This window comes from Prionailurus bengalensis, chromosome E2 (assembly GCF_016509475.1).
Source record: "Prionailurus bengalensis isolate Pbe53 chromosome E2, Fcat_Pben_1.1_paternal_pri, whole genome shotgun sequence".
In the NCBI taxonomy this organism is placed as follows: Eukaryota; Metazoa; Chordata; class Mammalia; order Carnivora; family Felidae; genus Prionailurus; species Prionailurus bengalensis.
The window spans coordinates 24,598,510-24,622,746 of NC_057352.1; the positions used below are offsets into that span (position 1 = coordinate 24,598,510).

Below are 24,237 nucleotides of genomic sequence, written 5' to 3' on the forward strand. Positions count from 1 at the left end.
TTTCCTTCTTGATACCAGAGGTTATATTTGAAACCCAGCTGAGCCTCTGATGGGCCAGGCTTTATAAATGTCAATATTTAGGGGGATTACACTCTTAGCAGCAGTGCCTCACCCCACCCTCTCCACACTGAGGCCTTCAGCTATGGCTGCTGAGTTTTAGACCTCTTAGGTCTACCTCTAAGAGTGGATGGGAATGTGACTTCTATTACATTGTTGGCTTTAAGTTCTGATGCCAATTGCAGCCCAGAAGTTTTTAAGCCTTACTCTAGGAGATTTAAGTACAGATCGTGTAGGGGGAAGGGATGAGAATAAAAATGCAGAAGGAAAAGAATGCTGTTACTCACTGTTCTTGGAAGTTCATAGGCCTCACCTGCCTAAAACTAGAAAATGAGATCAAACCCACTTAGTAGACTCAGTAAATACATGATACCCTTTCCCCTCTGTGCTAAATTACTCCATTTCTATATCTTGCATCTTCAACTCAACTCTTCTTAATCATTCTCCCTGTTCTGTTTTCAATGCTTTCCAAAATGCACCCCCAAGGTTTACTGGTTCTTCATTCTCATTTTGTCCCCACACATTACTTCTGGTACCCAGGCCCTGGTGAGAGGAAGTTTCTACTGGGACAGCCCACATATTTAGACCACACTATGGCTCAGGGCCCCAAGTTAATCTTATTTGCTTAAGTTACCTATTATATGGCTAGTGGAAACAACGCAAACATACCTTAGGATTTATTTGTTAATGCTCTAAATGCTACCCTCTCTGCATTGCTGGCCATGTCACCACCATCACTAGCAAAAATCAGAGGTTAGTGTTGTGGCTTGTTCCACCTCTGCATCCATATGGCCAGAGGCAGCTCATATCTACCACTGTAACCAGTGCTGACCTTTCTGTGCTTCAGTATCCAGACCCAATTGCTCCTAGCCCCTCTGGATGAAAGACACCTCCCTGGGTGAGCAGCAGCAGAATACTTAACTTTTCTTGAGGGGAATCTAATCCCTCCCACTAGAATAGGATTTTATCTCACAACCATAGCTATTCCAAGTCTTGGTAACTTGCTCTTCTCCATTGTCAACTGGATACCACTCTTTTATATCAACTCTTCTCTATCCAGTAATTCCAGATGTTTCTACCTATACCCATCAAAAAACAGCTGGAAGACTATGGAATTCAGACAAACTGAAGAACCTACTACTGCTGCTGCTGCTCCTACTACTACTACCAGCAACAACAGTAACAACAAAAATAATAGTAAGTATTTTTTCAGCACTAACTCTATCACAGACAGTATCCTATGCCCATCCTGATGTAAACAGTACTTCAAACAGTACCACCATTTTTGAGATGAAAAACTGAGGCATAGAGAAGCTCAGTAAGGTACCTAAGGTGACAAAAACCAGGATTTGAACCTAGTCTGTCAGAGCCCACTTTCTTAACCACTTTATTAAGCTGTGACATAAGAATCCAGTATCCTCTTTCAAAACACATTACAATGAGGGAATTCAGTAGACAACATCTCTAGAAAAGAGACAATGGCAAGACTGGAGGTGCCTTCCCATTAGGAACAGGTAGAAAAACTGGGAATGTTAGGTTGATAGTGAGGACTTGAGTGGGAACATGAGATCAAGAAGGGGATCTGTGAAATATGAAGGGCATGTTCTTTTTTGTCTTAAAAGTTAAATAAGTAGAACCAACGGGTACATGAAAAAACTTTCAGAAAGAATTGCTCTTTAAGAGGTGCTGAGTTTCTCATTACTGGAACTCTATGACCTGGGTAATTGAGGAGATGCTTCCATAACAAGTTGTAGCAGACTGTATCTGTCCTGTCCATACAAGTTCAGCACTCACATGCCAATGGCATCCTACAGCAGACACCCAAGTCTCCAGCAGAACAGGCCAAAAGGTCCAGTGTGTTAATTCCCCTAAGAGCATGCTCAGTCAATGATAATGGGAGCTGGAGCATAAATACCCCAACTCCCTCACCCCTCATTGAGATTATCTCTGAGGCAGGACACATTCCACATTTCCCAGAGGTCCCCAGCAAGAGTGAGCCTCAACTACCTACAACAGTAACATGCTCACTAATGTAACCAGTATTGGTTTCTTTCCTTTCCTTGTCTCCAATGCTTTACTGATGCTCACTGAGATCACCTCCCACATAGACCATTTGTATTAAATTCTCAGAGAGAAATACTGATTAGGAAAGAATCCAGTCCATGCCAAAAGATTTGAGTACTGAGTAGAGTCTTTTCTGAATGACTTTTATTGTCCCTTTCAGTCTGGGATGTTATGATTGCATTTCATTTTGTTATACTCAACCCTATACAAAGGCACATCAGCCTAATTCAATAATTAATATATTCTATGTCCTATGTAGAAAGTAAGCTAGTAACTGGTACAATCTGAGGAATGTACTAGAACTGGCCCAGGCATGAGGTACAAGGAAAGAAATTTTTGAAAGGTCTAAAGAGGAAGACAACCAGAGAACTGCATGAGGGGCACTCTAGGACAGAGAGAGGAATAATGGAGAACAAGTGTGGTGCTATAAAGAACTAGATTTGCTTTCTCCTACAGCTTGGCACAGGCCATCTCTGAATGTTGCTCTCCACATGGCTGGGTATGTGAAACTGAGAATTAATAAAAACACTTTGATTTCTTTAATGCCATTATGAAAAGCTTCCTAGAGTCATATTTAAATGTACTTTTTCTATTGCATTTTCACAAATGATCTGCAATGTCAGGATGGCCAATTAGCCATAGGAGAAAGGACCCAGATACACAAAGATCTTGTTGGCATTTTAGAGGCATGCCAAATGCAGTTGGAGAAGCTTATATTTAACTTGTTGAATATTAAAACCATCACTGCTCAGCTGCAAAGAATTTCTTTTTAAATGTTCTTCCCCAAAGTACCCCCTTGAGCCATATTATTTTAGTTCAGCCTCAATTACACCATCAAAATTCCACCATTCATAAATGTGTGACCATTCTGAAAATGTACTTGATTGCATTTTTATACCATGCTATGGAATAATGTATACTGATTTAAAAAAAATCACAAGCGTCATAGTAGCCAATAAGTTAAACAAAACTTAAACATAAATCAAATTTTGTCACTCTCAAGTTTATGAATACATTACAGAACTGCACTGCCCTGAACTCAACCTTGTCTACTTTGATCTTGACCACAGTGTCACAAGGGTGGTAATAATTTTACTGGCATGCACAAGCTTATCCCTGAATTGCAGTGGAGGACCTGGAGCATAGAGGGACAGACACCACTAAGAGGCAATTTAGAAGGTGAGTATGTGTAGTTAATCTGGATTAGAGCCCTGGGTCTGGGTCCTAACTCTGCATTCTACTATCACCACAAGTGGAGGTGAGTCTTTTAACTCCTCTGAGACTCAATACCTTTATCTATAAAATCAGAATAACTTTAACTCCAATGCCACTAGCTGTTTTTGTTATGATTAAATAAAGCAATGCACTTAAAGCAGTTTTCACAATGCCTGTGGTTATAAACACTCATAAGTGGTTCTTTATTAGAGTTGTGTCCAGTGAATGTCCAGAATTAGAAAAAGGGCAGGTGCCCCCTAGGTGAATGTGGGAAACAGGCACACAGTAAATAGCCCATGAGGCCATTTAACAAAGCAGAGGTGAAGAAAGAGCAGCAGCATATGAAAGTCCCTCAGAAGGCCTGTATAAGCTTTTCATGCTTTTGGGGGAGAGAAGTTAAAAGAGCAGATCTGAGAGGTGCCTAGCTCACTCAGTCAGTGGAGCTTGTAGCTCTTGATCTCAGGGTTGTGGGTTTAAGCCCCATGTTGGGTGTAGAGATTTCTTTAAAAATAAAATATTTAAAAAGTTAAAAAAAAACAGCTCTGAGAGTCAAGGTCTGCCCTCTGATGAAGGAGTAGTCCCTTATGGGTACTAGAATTTGGCACTCCCGGCCCTTACCTTTTTTTACCTGTAAAATGCTTATGCGAATAAATTCCTGGTCCCAAATTATCAAACTCTTCTTTGGGGAGGGGAATAAGGAGGTCAAAAAATAAACAAAAATTCTTGGAATAAAGAAGAGAAATGGAGATGGAGGTGCCAATGTTTCTCAGGGTGCGCCTGCATCCCGGGAAGCTCTATGGTCAAGCAACTGCACATATTCTGAGGGAGAGAGAAAGAGAGAGAAGTGACCAGAGAACATCCATCAGGAGAGAATAAATAGCAAAGAAATAGTTCCTTGTTTGCCTAAATTTCTTTTCAAAGTCATCTTAGGGACTAGGGCTAGAGATCTTGGCTGGGTCAAATGCCCATGTGTGGACTGAGGTCTCCCAGGCACTTACTGGGGAAGACAGGTCAAGATGATTATTCCCACTGGAAACACGAAGAAAGGAAACATGGCTAAGGAGGCGAAGGGGTTTTACTAAGAGCACTCTAATAGTGCTGAAATCTAGCATAGACCAAACCCTTCTAAATGTCCACAAGACCTTGAATGATCATCCCTCACTCCAAACTTCCGAGATAACTCTTTTGTCCCACAATCTGTAACCAGCCTCTCTGGCTTCTTTGCTGTTATTCCCACACTCCAGGTGTGTTCTTGAAGCAGGGCCTTTGCACCTGCTACTTTCTTCCTCCACTTGGAGCCATCTTTCTTCAGATAGCCCCATGGCTCACTCCCTAACTTTATTCATGTGTTTGTTTAAATGTCACTTTATGAGAGAGGGTTTCCCTGCCTATAATATCTGAATAGCACCTCATCACTTTCTATCCCCAATACTGTTGTATTTTTCTTTTTCTCTCAATACCACCCAACTTTTTGTAATGTGCTTATTTTCTATCTCCTCCAATGGCTCCAAGAGGAAATGAACTTTATTTTGTTTTCTGCTATATTTCTAGAGCCTACCACAGTACCTAGCATCAATCAAATATTCTGAATGGAAAAATATCTGGCTTAGAAGCCTCATCCTCAAATGTGTCCCACATGACAGCTTTATCATTTTCTGCCAGACTAAATATTGGTGGGTTCTTGACTGCTGAGTTCAGCCAAATTTTTGACCCCAGTGAAGGTAGCATCCGGGTCATGGATCAATACTTCTCCTCATGCTTTCATCTAAGGCACTGTAAGACTTTGACCTTCTGGTTTGAGCCCAAGAACATTTTGATTCTAAGTTTGTGAGTAGAAATGATTTGGTGCAAACTATTCCATCCAACATCAGTTAATTTTACCAAAAAAAAATATTTCTCAAGACAAATTCCACAAATTGTCTTAATTCTTTAGTGCTTATATGCTCAGTCATTGTGTATGTAACAGAAGGCTGCATAAGGTTCAGTTTAAGAGGGACACACACAAACCATAACCCTTTTGGAACATTTTTATTTGTTGTCACTTTTCTTTGACAAATAAAGAACTGATAATGCCAGTATTTAAAGCAATCTTACATGTTTTTCCTCCGAAGTCTTCCTTTTTACCTGAGATTGAGATTCACAGTGGCAGAAACACAAAGTTCAGACATGTGTTGAGTAAACTTAATGCCCCAGACCTCATAAGCCTGTGCATTATTATCACTCAGATTCATTCAAGCAAAAGAGAAACTACACCAGGAACTTAGAAATAATCTGACATAGGGAATTAGTTAAAAAGATGTAGGAGGACTTGGAAAGGGAGAACCAAGATCATACAGGAATAACACCTGTAGAAACAGCTGCTGCCCCCCCCCCCCCACACACACACCGTAGGCTGAGCATGGAGAGAGCAGGCTGGAGTGATTATAGCCTCCAGTTTGGAGGAGAGAACCAGCCTCCTGAGGAGGAGATGCTGTGGGCTGCTGCTAGTATTTCTGAGGGCATATGATATGGCTGGTTCTGGGATTACAGATCAACTGCTACAACAACCAATCCTTCATGTAGTAAAGAAGCATGAATGGGTGATGCAGAGATAAACAGGAAGAAAACAAAAGGAAGAAAGTTTTCTCCTGCATCCAGCTTTCCTGTCCCCCTCCATCAACAGAACTAGCAGGGACACTGAGGGCAAAGGAAGAATGTGATTTGCAGCTTCTGGGCATCAGCATCACAAAACAGAGTAGGAAAAAGTGATTCAGTTTACATCTGAGAGACAATAGCTCAATAACCAGCACAGCATCCAAATGAGGCCAAATTAACAATGATGCCCAAATTTTGCTAACTCTTAGCATACACTACCAAGACAGTTACTTCTTTACTCTGCTCATAGTCCTGCTGAGAGTCATAAAATAGGAACTTTCAACCTCTCAAAAGTTTTCAAATATTTTTTTCTGGACTACTCTCCACCCTCTCAATTTCTCCACATCACAGCTCAACTCATCTTGTGATTTTTTTCATCCAGCCTGCCCTAAGGTCACTTACATTTGAGAAGAGAAGATTTACTGCTGACTTGCTTCTCTGCCTATATCTAGGTGGTAAATACTGAATTCAAGTCCAAACATGTTCTCTAATCCAACCTCACCAACAATAAAGGTGACATCTTGAGTTCACATTTCTATGAATACATCTGAAAAATTTTTTACAACCTGTAAAGAGCTAGATGTAATTACCTCTCTCCAAAACCCCTAATACTAGCTTGCATTAAAGTAGGGTGTAACTGTATATTCATCACCACTCCCTCTACTGTCCCTGCTGCAAATCTACCCCTTATGTGTGGAAGGGTCTGGGATCCCTCATGTTCACCCTCCAGTCTCCCATCTGAATGCCATCTCTCAGGAGTCACCTGAGGAGCTCATCACATCCTTCATGAGAACATGATTACTTGCCCAGGGCAGTGTTTCCCAATGTCCCAAGACAATTCATGGACTCCTTTTACTCCTCCTGTATCAAAGTCTTGATGCATTGCAGGCAAACATGTAAAACAGCCATCTCCTCCTCTGTGTAGACCTTGTCATCAGAGTGTGAGGCATATAGCCTTTGGCCCAGATCTCACAAAGCCTCCAACTGAGTCTTTGCTTCAGTATTTCTTAGGAAAGAGAACAGATATCAAACTGTTTTCACCATAAATGAACACAGAGTAGGCATTTCTGAACACTGGAGAATGGACCAGAACCACCTTCTTCTTTATTTTTCCCTCCATGTCTGTCAGCTCAAGCAAATTGGTGCCTGGGGAAGAGATGAGGTTACCAACACCTCAATTTCTTAGAAATGATAAAGCTTTTAATCTAAGTTTGGACTCAGCTAGAGTTGGACTTTATTGCCCTGTAATTGAAATAATCTTTTAGCCCTGATTATTACAGTTGTACACGCTAGAAATCCAACTCAATCTTAGGTAGCAAAGAGAAGTTATCAGCTCATGAAACTAGTCATGGTGCTCTAATGATACCATCAGGATTTGGCTTGTGTCTTTCATCCTGGCTTCACTGTAAGCTGCTTTCATGTTTCACATTATGGTGGCAAAATGTCACCTGCAGCTTCAAGCTTAGCAACTTGAACTAAATCTTCCAGCTCAGCAACTTCGACTAAAAAAAGAACTTTACTAACAAAAGTTTCAACAAATATCCTAGGACTAAATATAATTGGATCAATCTCAGTCACACAGACATTCCTGAAGCAATGGCCACTGTGACCAGGAGGATAAAATGAACTAATTGGCCTGATCTGGATCATGTATTTAATACCAAGATTCATGGATAGGATCAGTCAAGATGAAACACAGAACAAAACAAGGAGTAGGGACAGGTTCTGCAAAGAAAAATTGAAAGTCTATTACCAGCAAAAAGGAATAAATGTAAGGCAACCAAAACAACAGCTTCCTCCCTCAAACAATTTATATTTGTCTTTTTTACTCCTTTTTTATTCTATTATGATTTATATTTATATTCTATTTACTTTTTGTATATTCCCTAATAACATGTAAACTTCTGTGCATCCCCCAAACTGCTCGACAAAAGTATAGCATATAGTAGGGACTAAACAAATGTTAGTTGACTGTATGACCAAAATGCTTTGGTAACATCTCTCTTTGAGAAACAAACTTCTTTGGGGATTATAAAAACACAGTAGGGGATGTTTCTATCTCTGAATGGCAAATGGGACAGTTGACTCCCTTGACTCTGAGAAAACCTGGATGCCAAGAGTTGTTTTTTTTTTAAATCAAGTACTTAGAGGCACCTGCGTGGCTCAGTTGGTTGAGTGTCTGATTCTTGATGTCAGCTTAGGTCATGATCTTGCCATTGTGAGATCAAGCACCATGTTGGGCTCTGAGCTAAGTATAGAACCTCCTTGGGATTTTCTGTCTCCTCTCTCTCTCTCTCGCTCTCGCTCTTGCTCTCTCCCTTCCCTGCTTGTGTGTGTTCACATTCTCTCTCAAAATAAATAAATACACTTAAAAAAATAAATTAAGTATTTATCCATGATCAGTTTTGTCAAAAGCAGAGTCTGAGACAAGAACTTAGGAGGAGATAGTTTATTTGAGAGGTGGTGTCAGGAAGAAGGAGAAGTGAGGGAGCAGCAAAAATGATAGAGGAAAAGAGATCAAATCGATATAAAGGTTCATTGTTGAGGATACCAGTGGGAAAAAAAGGGGCTCTATTCTGCTGGGACATCCTGAGAAGCATACAGAAGGCCTCCCAGAATTATAACTTTAGAACAGGAAATGGGGTATTTCTCTGTTTTTCAACAATGATTGTTGAAGGATGGTACTCATGGCAATAATTCCCCAACCTCCACTTCTGGGTTGTAGCATCAGAGAAGCCCTGGGTCAGAAATGGAGAGGTACACAATGAGAGACTGAAACTAGAATTGTCAGCTCAAGGAGAATCTGAAATTGTGTCGGATTGTCTTCCACAGCTCTAACTGAAGGGGGCTGATGGAGCTACCAGAGTGTCTGTTACAATTGTACCTTGAAGTTCTGGCAGATCATTTCCCAGCCTGGGTAAGGGATGGACCAAATTCATGTAAATGAAAGTTGCTGAATCAAACCTCCATTCTTAGTGAAAGTATTTGGTTATCTTCAAAATCACAAAATTTCTGGTCTTTCTAGTACCTTCTCCCTCCTACTCCCAGCACACATACTTTTCAAATCACATGGAGACAAATGTACCATTACACACCAGCTCTCAACATTCCATCCACAAACCTAGTAGATGTGCTTTAAGAATGGAGTAGCCCCAGGCTAGTCATGGTAAAGACTCAGTCACAGTACTACTCCCTGGGTGACCTCAGCATTACTATTTTTTAGTGAAGATTTATGACCAGTAAAAAACAAAAATTATTTTCTCTGGGCTTGTCCACTCATCTCTGGATGTGAGGCAATAACATAATGAATTGAAACACAGCTAGTGGCCACAACCTTAGAAAATTGAGCTCAATCAAACCAGAAAATACATTTTTTCAACCAAAGCCATAAGGGTCACTTCTCAGATGACAACTATAACAAATCTGTGTTTCAAATGTTTTCAGTCTCTCTCTGGGCTCTCTCAGATCCATCACACAGCTTCCATCAGCCTGTTTGTGGGGGCACTGGCAGCTGTATTTAGTGGGAAAGCTGGGTTGGGCCAAATCAGACGGCTCTCTCCAGAACCACCAAAATCATGGAACTGCCAGTGGGTACACAGTTACCCTAAAGTAGAAACTGTCCTTCTCTGAGGGACGACGGGATCTGAAGGTATATGCCACAGGGGCATCTTGATTACATTGTGAAATGGTTACAAGTACAAAAACTTGGTCTCTAAATGTTGGTTGATAGCTGCATATTTTCCCCAGGACTGGCTGGTAATCCTCAGCACCAAAATAATAGATGAGGTAACCCAGGTTTCTTCATTTAAGGATTCTATGATTCTGTTTCAGGAAATGATGCTTAGAGTTTCTGAGGTAAGCTTCTCAGAACTGATTTTTCTCCCTAATCTTGATACATGACTGAAACCAGATGCACCCTGATGTTGTCTGATGAGGTGAAATAAAATGTAGTTCCTTCTACATTTCCTCCTCACTTGGTGGTTCCTCCTTGAGCAAGACTTTGTACGTCTATCATATTGTTGAGACAGGCTCTTGAGGACTCCTCACCAATGGAGCCTAAGGGAAGGTTATCTTTTGGGGCAAAGGAAGAATGCTCCTATATAGGTGGATTCTGGGGTGGGGACACAAGAAAGGTGTCCCTTAGCCTATCTTTCTTCTGTATCTCAGTGATTTACTTTCATGCCAATTCCTCACTCTTTCATCATGGTCCCAACACTGACTTTCAACATGAATCCTCAAAAAGTGTTTAAATTATGTCATTTTTGGAGATTGTTCTCCCTATCTTTACCAACCTTCCACACTTCATTGAGCTAAACTTCTGTCCTCCCACTATTACACACACATCATTGTTTCTGTGTTGCCTGTGTCTGGATTCCCTCAGAAACAGACTCTAAAATAAGGATCAGAGTGCAAGTTAAAGACAATCCCAGGAAGCATTCACAGATGCCTAGGGGCAAGAAAGCAAGGCAGTCAATGCAAGGTGCATTCATGAGCAGGTGCTGCTACAGGCAGTTGGGGTTTGGTTCCCCCATGACCTTTTGGATATAGTACAAAACAGGCTCCAGACTGTCCCACATGAGGGATCTGGGGTGTTTATCCACAAACTCCTAATCATTATTGCTGATGGTGCTCTAGAATGCCAAGGTACTGAACTCCCAACTTGCTCTGCTTGTGAGCTAGGAGAAAGCCTCCAGGCCTTGAAGAATCACAGGTGCTTGTGGTAAGACATGGGAAACATACACAAAAACAGGAAGAACCAGCACCACAGGATATGAGCGGGACACCCACAGTATCTGCTGTAGGTGTGAACCCTTCAAGTCCTCCAGCGTGCCTGTTTCAGTTGTGCAGTGGCTGTCATTCCCATTAGCCTCCACACATCATTCGGGCCAGAAACTGCTTTCTTTGTGTCTGTCTCTCTGCTCCATCCCTCAGAAGATCCAGTTTACAAGAGATGTTCAGCAAATGCTTTCAAAAAGAAATAGAAGCTGGGCGCCTGGGTGGCTCAGTTGGTTAAGTGTCCAACTTCAGCTCAGGTCATGATCTTGTGGTCCGTGAGTTTGAGCCCCATGTCAGGCTCTGTGCTGACAACTCAGGGCCTGGAACTTTCTTCAGATTCTGTGTCTCCCTCTCTATGTCCCTCCCCCACTTGCACTCTGTCTCTCAAAGATGAATAAATGTTAAAAAATTAAATAAATAAAAATAAGAAACAGAAGCAGCAGCATGAGGCCATGATTGACCACAAAAAGTCAGAAAAGATTTCCTTGGGGGAAAATGTAGTACCAGCAACCCATCAATTAATAGTGGAGCTGAAGAAGATTGGAAAGAGATATCTAAGACATAGTATGCAACCTGTTCCGATAGGAAAATCCTCTGCCCTTGCATTCCTTTGCTGCCTTGGAAACTATCTGGTCTTAGAAAGCAGACCACCAAGGCAAAGATACTTTACCTGGAGAGACTGCAAATATGTCCCTTCATCCCCAAGGAGCAGAGAACAGCACTACTGGTATGTTTTTGTTTTTGTTTATCTTCCCAGCCACCAAAGAAGAGAGAACTGAGTTTTCTATAGTTTAAATTATGGGCTGTGGAGGCACTTCATGAGCAGGTCTGGCTTGGTACAGAGAGATCACAAAGGTGGAAGCTGGGTAAGGAAGAAGAAGGAGTCTGGGGGTGAGGGGATTGTATGAGAAGGAGCCCTGCAGGGCAGAGTCCCCCACTGAGTCTGAATTTTACCACACCAGCCCCTAGGATCATCCAGTGGGAGTTGTGCTACCATCTGGCTACTTTATGAGGAAACTTTCCTGGAGTTTCTATCCTTTCCCTCAAGACAACTCTGAGACCAAAGGGCATTTAGTGAGGGGTGAAGAGAGCTCCCACACCTGGTTGGGAGAAGAAATGGGTGCTCAGGCTAAAATGCAGATTCTATTCAGCTGGTCTGGGTGTGGTCTGTGTGTCTGGATTTATAATAATCCTCAAGTGATGCTCTTGCTACTGGTCCATGGATCAATCACTATGAGCAGCAAGGTACTAAGTACCTTGAGCTAGTGCAGTGTAGAAGGGACACACCTGTTACATTAGAAAGTATACAAGGCTCTCTCCTTATTTTGTCTCCTATCTGCTTTTAATTTGTTATCATGTTAATCAAGTCCCTTCAGAGAAGGAGTGGTCCAGCAAAACTGGACAATTTGGGGATAGTTTAATGAAAATATTTGTAAAGGTGTGTACAAGGCATAGTAAAACACAAAGAATAGAGCAGCACCCCAAAACTAGCTACATCATTGAAAGAGAAATTGAAAGCATTTGAGGGAGTAGTGAGAATAGGGCATTTGTTAAGACCCTTGGCCTTGGGCCAATGTGGGCAACCAGCTCAGGCACCCTGAAGGGAGAACCTGGCTCCCTTTTCCCCACTACCTCCTTTGCCCTCTCTTTGCTCAAACCCAACCTGAATCAAGGAAGACTTGCCCAGGTCAGCCTCCGGGGGCGAGGGGCCCAGACAGAGTGGGTAAGGGTGGAGGGAGGTATTATTAGCCACAATTATTAGCTACATTTTATAAATCCTTGTTCATCAGCTTAAGATTTTTTCAGAAAAAGTTAAGAACATATAAAACCAGGGATGGGTAACTTTATGAAGAACCAGATAGTAAATACTTTAGTTTTTGCAGATAATACTATCACAATTACTCACTTCCACATTTGTAGTAAGAAATTATAAGTAAACAAATGGGCACAGCTGTGTCCCAGTGAAACTTTATTTACAAAAACAGGCCAGCAGGCCAAACGTAGTTTGTGGGCTCCAACATAAAAACACATTATTTTCCCTCCCCCCAACCATTCTCTCTTCTCTCCCTCCCCCTTTTCCCACACTCTCTCCCTTTCCCCTCTGACACCTCCAGCCTGCACTGTGATAGGAGAAGAAGAAACTAAACCTGGGGGTTGAGTGACAAGGAGGCTATGCATAGGTGAATGGTGGTGAGTAGAAACAGACCATTCCAGAGGAAATTTGTGAGCAAGAATGGGAATCTTCTTTGTGTAAAGGAGGAATGGCTAAGAAAAGAAAAATGGGTTTGACTGTAAGGACTTTGAAAATCAGGCAAAAAATATGGACTATCTTCAAGAAGCCATTAGGGAGCCACAGAATTGGGAGTCCCATTAGAAGGACAGGCCATGGTGAGATCACAGACACCCTGTGAGTGTCCGCAGAGAGCTGTTTACTGTCATGGATCCCATGTAAAACTATGTATTCATAACAGTTTAGATTTGTCTTTTTTGTCAGCAAACTTGTATCCTCCCACAAGCTGTTAATTAATTTCTCAGATGAAGAAGCTCCTCTATGTAAAGCAGGAGCTCAAACCACTAAGCAGCACATTCAGTAATGGACTTTGGCAAACCTGCGTAAAAATTAAGAGAAGATATGGTTTGCCAGCCAGCAGGACTGGAGCACTAATTGCAAACATGGCAATCCTGAGTCAAGTCTCAAGGAATGATCAGCTATGCTTACAGGAAGAGGTCACCAATGGTCAGATGCCCACCAAAGCCTTCTTTACATGCTCTTATTAAGAGAGCTCCTGGTGAGGGAGACTAGTAGAGACAGCACCTTCCCAGACCCTCTTTTTGCACCTACCACTCTGAAGGTGTCCCTCAGCAGCTGTTCCTGCTCTCCACCAGACAGGCTGGATGCAGGAGAGGGTTAATGCAACTCCCCTCCTCACCAGCTCTCAGGTGAAGACCTGAGATACAGATCATTGGAGACAGAGATAGAGATAATTGGAAGTTTGAAGATAAGTACCCAGCCTTCTCAACCCTCAGGTAAGATAACTCCGTGGTGTCTTCCATGTCACCTCCTAAAAGTTCCAGACTAGCTCAACCCTGGCTGCCCTCAATAGTGGATAATTTGCTTAAGAATATACCCTGTGGAAGGATGTGAGGCCGATCTGGCTGCGACATCTGTCACCCCATTGATCACCAGGGTTGATTCGGCTGATCTAGCTGGGTAGGCAGGTGTCCCCTTCTTCCCTCACCGCTCCATGTGCATCCCTCTCAAAGCTGAGTGCTCGGTCGAAGAGGACAACCTTCTCCGATAAAGGAGTGCCATTCTTCTGTCAAGAGTATACGAGTAGCTGCGCTCCCTGCTAGAACCTCCAAACAAGCTCTTAAGGTCCATTTGTAGGAGAACTCAGGGTAGTCAAGCTTCCAAGACTCCAGACACATCCAAATGAGGCATTGCACGTGGCAGTCTGCCTTTCTTAAAAAAAAAAAAGAAAGAAAGAAAAAAAAAGAATATACCCTGTGGAAGTAGAGCATGGGAGACAGGAAAGAATATAAACAGGCTGGTGTGCAAGGGAAGTGCCTATAGCCTACTTTCCACTTTCCATCATGGAATCTGAATTTTCTGAGGTTCTAAGATCTTGCATAGGGAGTTATGAAACTTCAAGCTTTTATCTCTAGTTACAATCCAATCAGAGCCAAATGCTCTGCTGTAATAGTCCCCAGTGACTACAAAATTGGGCACAGCAGGCCTGGGGGCAAAAAAAGAAAAAAAGAATAAATCTGGGCAGTCCCCATTTCTAGAGGCCGCACCCACACAATGACTGTCCTCTCTCACTTGAAGCCCCTTGGTGAGCATCTCACTCCTACCCTCACATGTAGACATTGTATGTGAGGAATATTAGCATTCTTTCTGATAGCAACCACCTCTGTGATGCTCCAGTGGTTTAGTCTCCCTTTAAGCAAAATGCTGGAGCTTATTATACATCTGGCAGACTATTACTGTTTATAAGACTTGGTTTTACTGTACACTTTATTTCAAAACAAGGCAAAGCACACATTTTTTTCACATGAAAAAAGTAAATAAATAAATAAATAAATAAATAAATAAATAATATTGGGCCTCCCCATCCTGCACTGAATATCAAAGTATGGCTTTGTTTGGGTTCCATTAGAGCACCAGCAGCTCAAGTACAAAGCCAAGATCAGGAGACTCAAAGGAAGCATAGGTCACATTGAAGGCCTTTTCTTTAAGATCGCTGGTCTTAACTTGATCAGTATCTGTCCAGGATTAAGGGGTCCAGGGGAAAGTTTGGGGGTTACAAACATTAATTGTGCCTAAGAAAGGAAGACTTCATGCTTGGTGATACCTGGGATTTGGGATCCACCAGACACTACCTTTGTGAACATCCTTATTCATTTCTCTCCTCATCCCTTCATCCATCTCTTTCACTTTCAGGATATACACCAAAATCGTATCAATCCTCCACACACCACTCTCTATACATTCCTCCCATGTTCACAATTCTTGGCTGGCTGTCCACTTCTAAAAGCCCAGCCTTCCAGGTCTCCAATTTGGCATTACTCTAGCTTCAAATGAGTTACTCAGGCCAGGGACCCCCCAGACACCAAAATGACAACATTTATCCCTACTTCCAAACTTTTACTTGTATTTGCCTTTTAATTTGTTCTTCCCCTATGGCCATTCAAATACCATCTACCCACCCCTCAAGCCCATTCACTCATGAAGCACTTTGCCCAGCTAATCATTAAGTCCTGGCTCTGTGCAGGCATTATTCTAGGCACCAGATGCTGTCAGTGCCTCCTTTCACCAAGCTCTTAAAAGCACCTGCTTCATGTTCTCAGCCACTTGTTTAATATTTTTTCCAGAGTTATCCTTCAGTGATCATAGAAGACTATTTCATGAGCCTGTACATCCACTGTCTCTCAGACTGCTAGCTAACCCAAGGGGGGCCTACATGATGTTGACTAACAGCAGGCTATCAATGATGGAAGATGTCTCCAGAATGCATGCTGTTGAGCTGTGAATGCCCAGGCCCCACTCCAGAACAACACAATAAAAATCTTGTGTGGGACTCCAGAATTCATACTTTTTTTAACCTCTCCAGGATGCACTCTGAAAGATAAAAACCAATCAGTTGATGTCTACTGGTGAAATGACTTTATGTGAGAGGAAAAGAAGCTACTTGAGAGAAACAAACTATAAAAAGAAGGAGGAATAATATTCTTCCCTGAGAAACCCTCCTAGGGAAGGGATGAAGAATGACATTTGTTGGGAATATATATAGGCATGCTAAGAGTAGAAGTTGACCAGCTCTAAGGCTACAGGAGCTGGAACAATGGGAGATAACTCTGCATGAGACAAGAAAGAGAAACATGAAGAGGTGCAAATGGAAGAGATAAAGGAAAGAAAGTTGAGGGAGAGGAGAGAAGATAAACAGTAAGAGCTGGCAGTATGCAAAGTTACCACTTATCTTGGCCCCAAATCTTTAAAAAATTATACAAAAACTCATGAAATGTTTTCTGTGAGTGGATTTTTAATGAAATCCAGAGAAGAACCTGAGCTGAGTGAACATGGAGTAGAACACAGAATGGCAGCCAAAGTGAGGAATCCATGTTAATTTGCTGAGCTGAGACTTTGGGGAAACTTGAGACTTCCCCAAGTTATGAAGTTAAATGTACTTTAGAGAGTCCCACAGAGATAAAGGAAGTAAATGCAAAATTGACAAATTATGATAGAGTTGAAGCTGTTCTAATGCCAGTGTCAGAGGTCTGGAATCTTTTTTTTTTTTTTTTTAATTTTTTTTCAACGTTTTTTATTTATTTTTGGGACAGAGAGAGACAGAGCATGAACGGGGGAGGGGCAGAGAGAGAGGGAGACACAGAATCGGAAACAGGCTGCAGGCTCCGAGCCATCAGCCCAGAGCCTGATGCGGGGCTCGAACTCCCGGACCGCGAGATCGTGACCTGGCTGAAGTCGGACGCTTAACCGACTGCGCCACCCAGGCGCCCCCAGAGGTCTGGAATCTTGAGACGATAGATGGTGAAAATGTCATGGAATGAACTTAGTTACTCAGTATTAAGTGTCCAAGAGGAGGTGGCCTGCTGATGAGCAAATCCCAGAATTAGGAGCTTAGACATGTTAGGTCCCCAATGTACTTCATAATTATCACTTCTTCTCTTGATTAAAGCTCTGAGCACATGTCATATGAACCACGAATAACCCAAGGCTGCCAGGCTTTATTTATCTATGGTACTTTATGGTGCTAATGAGGTGGTCATAGACTGGAAGTCTGCCTTTTTCCCCATGGAAATGTGAATTCTCAGCCTCCTCTTTTCAAGATTCCCATAGTGTCTCAATGAGAAGTGTGCTTCAGAATTGCTTCAGAACCACTTCAGAATCACAGGAACTTTCCTGTGTCTCACTGATCTCCCTGATCCATCCCTTCCACTTCTACAGCAGGGTTTCCTGCTGTATTACTCTAAGTCACCTTCAGGCCACTGCTCCTGCCACCAATCCCAAAGAGGCTTTGGCCACCACCCATGCCACTGACACCATTGATGCTGCCATTGTGTTCATGATGTTTGTTCATTTTCTCACTGCCTTATGGGTAGAGAAGTGATGCCCCGCCTGTGTTAGGCTCACCAAAAAGGCCCTATAACATATAACTAAGCCCCAAAATGTTATTACTCTCTCAGCTTTATGTTCAACTTTCCCCCCCTGAAAATATAAAATGCTACAATTGGGATGGTCAGGAGTGGATCATGTAGCAACTACCACACCAGACCCAGGGCCCCCAAATCTTTCAGAGCTTTAGTTTTAGTACAGAAACTGATTCTTCCTTACACACTCTCTTTCCTTGGTCAGTTTATATTCCAGGGGCTCTAATGTCTGGATTTTCAGTTTGACTTTTATCTGGCCTCTCTCAGCATGTCTGCCCATATCTGCATGCCAATCCCTGATATGAAGTTTCATTTCAATTCAGTCTTTATGAATAGAAAAGGTTGAGAAGAGGGCCACAGATCTCCCACTCCCACATTGCCCTGTGACTCAGCCAGGACCCCATGGTTTTATCTTCTGATGCCTATCTCCTCACCCAGTGGTGAGGAAACACCATTCCTTAGGGTCCCACACTACTGTTTTCTAAAGTGTTCTTGTTCCAGTTCCACACTTACTGGGTGACCTTGAGTAAATCACTCCTTCTTTCTGAGCTTCAATCTCCTCATCTATAAAATGATAATTCTGTTGGTACACATAGATGGCAATAGGGGCCCTTGAAACTCTGAGAGCTAAATTAGAAAAATATATACTGGATTGAGATTGGTAGAGACATAGGCATCTTAAAGACAAAACCAGAGCAAGAAAAACAGCTGCAGCCTAATTGATGTTGCCATTAACATGATTAAAGAGAAAACACGTCAAAGGAAAGGGAAGGATCAGCCTTGAAGCAGTCTGTCTTGTCCTCCCACATGTCTATTCCAGACAGAGATGGGTGAAAATGGGCCTTCACACTGGAGTCTGATCCTGTTAAACCTTTGGGACATCCCTCTAATTCCTCAGCTTTTAACTCCATCCCTACCAAATAGGCTTCTTGTTTCTTTCATCTCTTTTTGATTCTGGGTGGATAAACTAATGCTTTGTAAGCACTTTGAGACTAGAAATCACATACACAGTTGAGCTCATTATTTTAACATGGAAGATGGATCCTGACATCAGGCTTTTAAGCCACATTTGTGGCCCCAAGAAGGAAAACAACTATCTAGTAAAACTGCAAGAAGCATTCTCTATCGGCTTATATGTAAACCTCCAAAAATTGAAAAATAGAGTAATTTCAAGAAAAGACAGTGATCCCATTTTTTTTGGATTTCAATACTTATGATATTGTTGTTTTAAAGATTCAACTGATTTTTACCTAGTTCCAAATGTATAATACATTCCAAGGTTACCTTAAGGCGGTGGTAACTTACCTTTGTGGAAATTCTTAGTTAAGGCACTGCTGGTTGCTGTAACAAATCAATTCTAAAATGTCAGTGGCTTAACACAACAGTTAATGCAGGTGTCACTAGTTAGTAAGTGACTTTCCTTATGTGATGATTCAGTGATCAAGTTTTCTTCCATTTTGTGGTTCTACCATCCCTTAAATCCTCAGAGTTTTCTGCACTCGGTAGAGAAAGATACAGTGTATGGTACACCCTTGTTCTTAGAAAACCTAAGTCTGGAATATGACATAGCTCACTGCTGCTAAGGTGGCACTGACAGGAGCCATTCACATGTGTGTACAAAGAGATGTGTCACTGGCTAACAACTTTCCTTCAACAGCTACTTCACACTAAGGAATGAAGCACACATTTTGATGAACAGCTATTCAACACAACCACAGGTCATAATCCCCCCTTAAAAACAAAAGGAAATCAAGCACCCTTTCCCCAGAAAAAAAAAAAGGTTGTGAGGGGCTCATTCATTAATTCATTAATATTCCACTGTTTGAACCTTCCACTGAAGGTTTTTCGACAGAGTAAGCACATACATTTATATTCATGCCTCTTCCTCTGTCACCCTCTCCTCCCACCGAAGAAAGTATATTTGAAAGATTAAAAGAGAAGGGGGAAGACATTAGCAAACAACATATTTCCATGTATATTTCTGGAGTAGATGGAAGTGTGTTTAATGATGAGGTCGAAAGGAGAGAGGTGATCCCAAGAGTAACCATGGAAGACTGTAGGTAAGGAACAGCTCCTTGAAACAAGAACAGAATGCTTCATAAAAGGCAAAATCCATGAATGAGAGAGGGAGAGATCTTAAAATTAAAAATATAACTGTTGAAATTAAAAATACAAAAGCAAGTTTTGAAGACAGGGTAGAGAGAAAAGGAGATGGCAAATAGAAACATAATTTACTGCTAGCTGACCCTATCAACTGCTAGCTACACCCCCAGAAAGGACACCCTTGACAGAGTGGGTCCTTGCCCACTCCAAGCAAGACCCATGTCTTTGTCTTCTATACCACCATCGAAGCCCAGGAGTTGTTGAAGATGGTCTAAAGTATTGTAGTGGCTAATAGAAATTACAACATTTAGAAAAGGTGGAGTAGAGGATTTTTTAAAGTATATTTGAAAGATGGCTTTTCCTTTGTCCAAGGAAAAATATTGAAGAAGTTAAAACTTTGGGGGAGGGAGGGTGACCCCCCCAGTTCCTACCTCACATTTTGTCCCTTAAGGCTCTAAAGAAGCACTTACTTCTTCTAATCGCAACAGGATAATTAGCTACCAGTTCCAGAAAGCCTCACTTTTTATCCTGTGATTTTTCTCTTCCTCTCCCAAGCAAGACCTTTCTCCAAGAGTAGATTAGTCCATATAGAATAATGCAGTAGGAAGACTATGGTTGTTAGGCCTACAACTCCAGGTAGCATACATGGGTGCCCCAAATATAATGGCCTTTGAAGTAATATGAGATTTTTTTTAAGTTTATTTATTTTGAGAGGACAGAGAGAGAAAGAGCATGCATGAACTGGGGAGGCACAGAGCGAGAGAGAGAGAGAGAGAGAGAGAGAGAGAGAATCATAAGCAGTCTTTGTGCTGTCAACCCAGAGCCAGTCTTGGGGGCTTGAACAGTGAAATCATGACTGAGCCAAAATCAAGAGTCGGATGCTTAACCGACTGAGCCACCTAGGCATCCCTGAAGTAATGTGAGGTTTAAATGCATTCTGGGGTCCCTGGGTGGCTCAGTTGGTTAAGCATCTGACTTGATTTCAGCTCAGGTCCTGATCTCAAGGTTCATGAGATTAAGCCCCACAGGGGGCTCTGTGCTGACAGAGCAGAGCCTGCTTGGGATTCTATCTCTCTCAATCTCTCTCTGCCCTTCCCCCACTGGTGTTCTCTCTCTCTCTCTCTCTCTCTCTCTCTCTCTCCTCTCCCCCTTCTCAAAATAAATACATAGGCATTTAAAAAATTAAATAAATGCACTTGTTCTTCCAATTATCCAGCAGGTAAATTTTGAAACACACACACACACACACACACCTAAGCTTTTACAAATACACACACCCACATACATCCTAATGGCAAATGTTAACACATATACATCCAAAGGGCAAAGTTAAAATCTCAGAGATGGGGCACCTTCATGTTTCAGTCCATTAAGCATCTGACTCTTGATTTAGGTGCAGGTCCTGATCTCAGGATTCATGAGATCAAGCCCCTTGTGGGGTTCTTGTGCGAACAGCATGGGGCCTACTTGGGATTCTGTCTGTCCCTCTCTCTCTGCCCTTCCCCATTCTCTTTCTCTTTCTCAAAATAAATAAACTTACACTTTGTAAAAAAAATCTCAGAGATAACAGTCTCAGTGACGAATGACTTTTGACTCCAGGAAGTTAAGGGTATTATATATAGTGGGAAGAATGGAAGCCCTCAAACTGGAGTTCATGCCCTCCTTTGTCCATGTAAAGACAGCTACTATTCCATGCCACTAAACAGCTGCTATGTGTAATTTGGACCCAGGTTTGTAAGATCATATACATTTCTGGCACAAGCTAGAAATTTAGATTTTTTTATGTTAAATCCTCATATGTTTAGATTTTTAAAACTTCAAATGAAACACATTGTGGGCTATATGTAGATGTCTGTTTACCATTACTAGTTTAAATTTATTTTTTAAGGGAAATAATTTCCCCATAATTTGTAAAACCTTCTCTCTCACACAGAGTGTAAAGGGTTTGATTGTGATTAATGCAGAGTAGCATTATCAGCTCTCTTCAGCACCCAGCACCTTTCATATGGCACATAGAAAGCTTTGATTAAATTGTTGGGGGTTGGTACATGTGTGGTTGATTGCAGAGGATTATTCTTTGAAGTAAAATAGAAGACACAATCCTTACTTACATGAGCCTGTGCTCTTATAATACAGATGTACACACCAGGTACAATTTCACACAGCACAAGATGGAATACTATCCATTCTGTCCTACAGGTGCTGCCAGAGTTTGAAGAAGAGAGGTCAGTTAGGCCAGAAACCTCCAGGCTTCCTGGAGGAAGTGAGGCTGGGACTTCATATCATCCCATGAAGTGTGGGCTGGTATCCAAAACAAGTTTCTTCCATGAAGATAAAATGGAATGAGGTATGAGACAGCAAAGGACTTAGCAGTCCCTGCAGTGAAATGTTAATTATGATGGTCCTTCATTTACCTTTGGGTCTATAAAAGGAATGAAGTGGAAAAGAAGTTGGATAGAAGCCCCCAAAGCAACCAAGGACATGGACAAGTGGGTATGTGGAGGGGGAGAGAAGTACCGTTTAAATGCAAGATGTTCAGCAGAGAAAGGAGATTCTGTAAACAAATGTTAATTAAGTGCAATTTGAAAGAGATTATAGCATGTGTGTCACACTGTGGTAGTTCTAATTAATCTCCAACACTTGTTTCATGATCCATGGACTTTAACCACTTCACCTGTGATGGAAGAGTGTAGCTTAAATATGGTGGATATTGTTCAAATTAAAATATACTCTCTGACACATAAGATGAGCTGCCCTTTTCCATAACGTAATTTAGATTTAATTATCAATAAAAGAGAAGTAAAGATGTGATTCAACTCTGCTGTAAGGACTCCAACTCCCACTCCTTCCAATGTATCTTTCTTGCTGTCCATGAAGTTTTATTTTTAAACTGAAGATCTAATTGTGTACTGCCCTTTTGAGGTTGGGATGGAGAAAGCATGTCAAAATCTGGAGGGGTAAGACACATTAAATGTTATAATCAGTTACCACCTCCTTCTCAAACACACCTGCTTCTGACTCAGATTATGGCCCCACCTTGTGATGAACAAAGCTTCAGCGTCTATGGGTCAGTTTTGAAGGATGCTAAGTAGGGCAGTATGCTATTATTTGAAAATAACAGGCAAGTCCTAATTCAGAAGCCTGGCATATAATGTTCTGCTCTAATATTTTCCAAAGGATGGAATAAAAAATGGTATTAAGAGGTAAACAGTATCAAATCATATGAAATTACAGAGTAAAAATATGTGTAGCTTTAAAAATATGTTTATGTTTATTTTATAATATATAAAATAAAATATATATGTATAAACATATATAAAATAAATAAATATAAATAATATAAATAAATAATATATATTATAATATATAATATAAATAAATAACATATATAATATGTTTATTTTAGTAAAAATATGTTTATGGCCCTTTTTTATTTTACAAGGGGAAAGTTTTAATTTGAGCATGTCTTCAGAAGTATTTTAGTCAACAGAGGCTAACTGCTGTAATAAACCACCCCCAAACTTCAGTGTCTTTCTAAAATAGAAAGCTATTGTTCAATCAGTGAGTATGGTTACTGATCAGCCTTCCACACAGTGAATCCAGCACCTAGCTTCCTTCTGCCCTGTGGCTTTGCTGTCTCCTCTGGTCTCAAAGATTTTTGCTGGCTTCTTTTCATACAAAGAAAGGAGATGTGAAAAATTAGATGGAAGGTGGTTCTGTGCCAGGTCTTGAGGTGGTATTTGTCACTCTATCCACTCCACTGGCTAGAACTTGGTCACCTGACAACAGCCCATTGCAAGGGAGGCTGTGTAATGCAGTCAAGCTACATGCCCAGAAAGAAGGCTCCTAATAGTCTCAGAGAGGTTTTTTTCTAAAAGGCAGACTATCACACCTCAGTCACAGAGCCTTCCCAAGGTACAGTTATTTTAGCTAGGATTTAATAATATTGGTTTGTTTTTATTCTACTTATGTTATCTTCTATTTTGGGCAAGTGAAACTGGCTTTACTTCTGTGGCAGTACTCTAAAACTTCCTTTCAAAATAAATTTATTTTAAAATAGAGAATCAACTTAAGGAAAAAGTTTAAACAAAATTTAATAAAGTTTAAATAAAAGTTTTAAGTATTTAAGTAAGAATACAAGTGGAACATGGAAATGGCCAAATCTGTTAACAGAAACACATCAAAACACACACTGTTTTGTCTACCTTTGAATGACTTTTCCAGCCTTATTTTCAAGGACTGTTTCCACGCCTACTTTCTGACATTGAATCCAGTAACTTTCAAACCATCCTCCATTGAACACCGGCTTGCCATGACAAGTTACTAAATCAAACATTCTCAGTTTTTAATTTTCCTCTTGTAGATTAAAAACAAATTAGCTTTTGTCTGCTGGATCTAGAATGAGACTTAGACAATATCACATACTTACTTATTTGAAATTAAGCTTTAATATATCACAAGTTAATGGTATTCTACAAAAAATAGTGAGACATCCAGGTGAGCCAAATTCCAAACAAATTAGAAAATTATGCCACAAAGTTTGCCGTGACTTCATTTATACCTTCTTCTATCCCTGACCCACCCCCTCAAACCCAATCCATGCACCAGTCCTACCTGTTGAAAGCTACTTATGTGTCTACTGCACCACCTATCCCTGCTTTTACCACTGCTGTTACCACTGCACACCTGGACAGAGGCTTGTCTTCCTCCTCTTCTCCC

The 24,237-nt window shown here is 41.2% G+C and overlaps 1 long non-coding RNA gene across 1 annotated transcript; it reads left to right on the forward strand.

Annotated features, from left to right (window-relative positions):
- Positions 1 to 5,493: 5,493 nt before the first annotated feature.
- LOC122495087 lies at positions 5,494 to 14,016 on the forward strand. Its single transcript, XR_006300338.1, has 3 exons — positions 5,494 to 5,506; positions 11,044 to 11,048; positions 13,893 to 14,016. It is a non-coding gene; the product is annotated as an uncharacterized LOC122495087 (long non-coding RNA).
- The last annotated feature ends 10,221 nt before the right edge of the window (positions 14,017 to 24,237 follow it).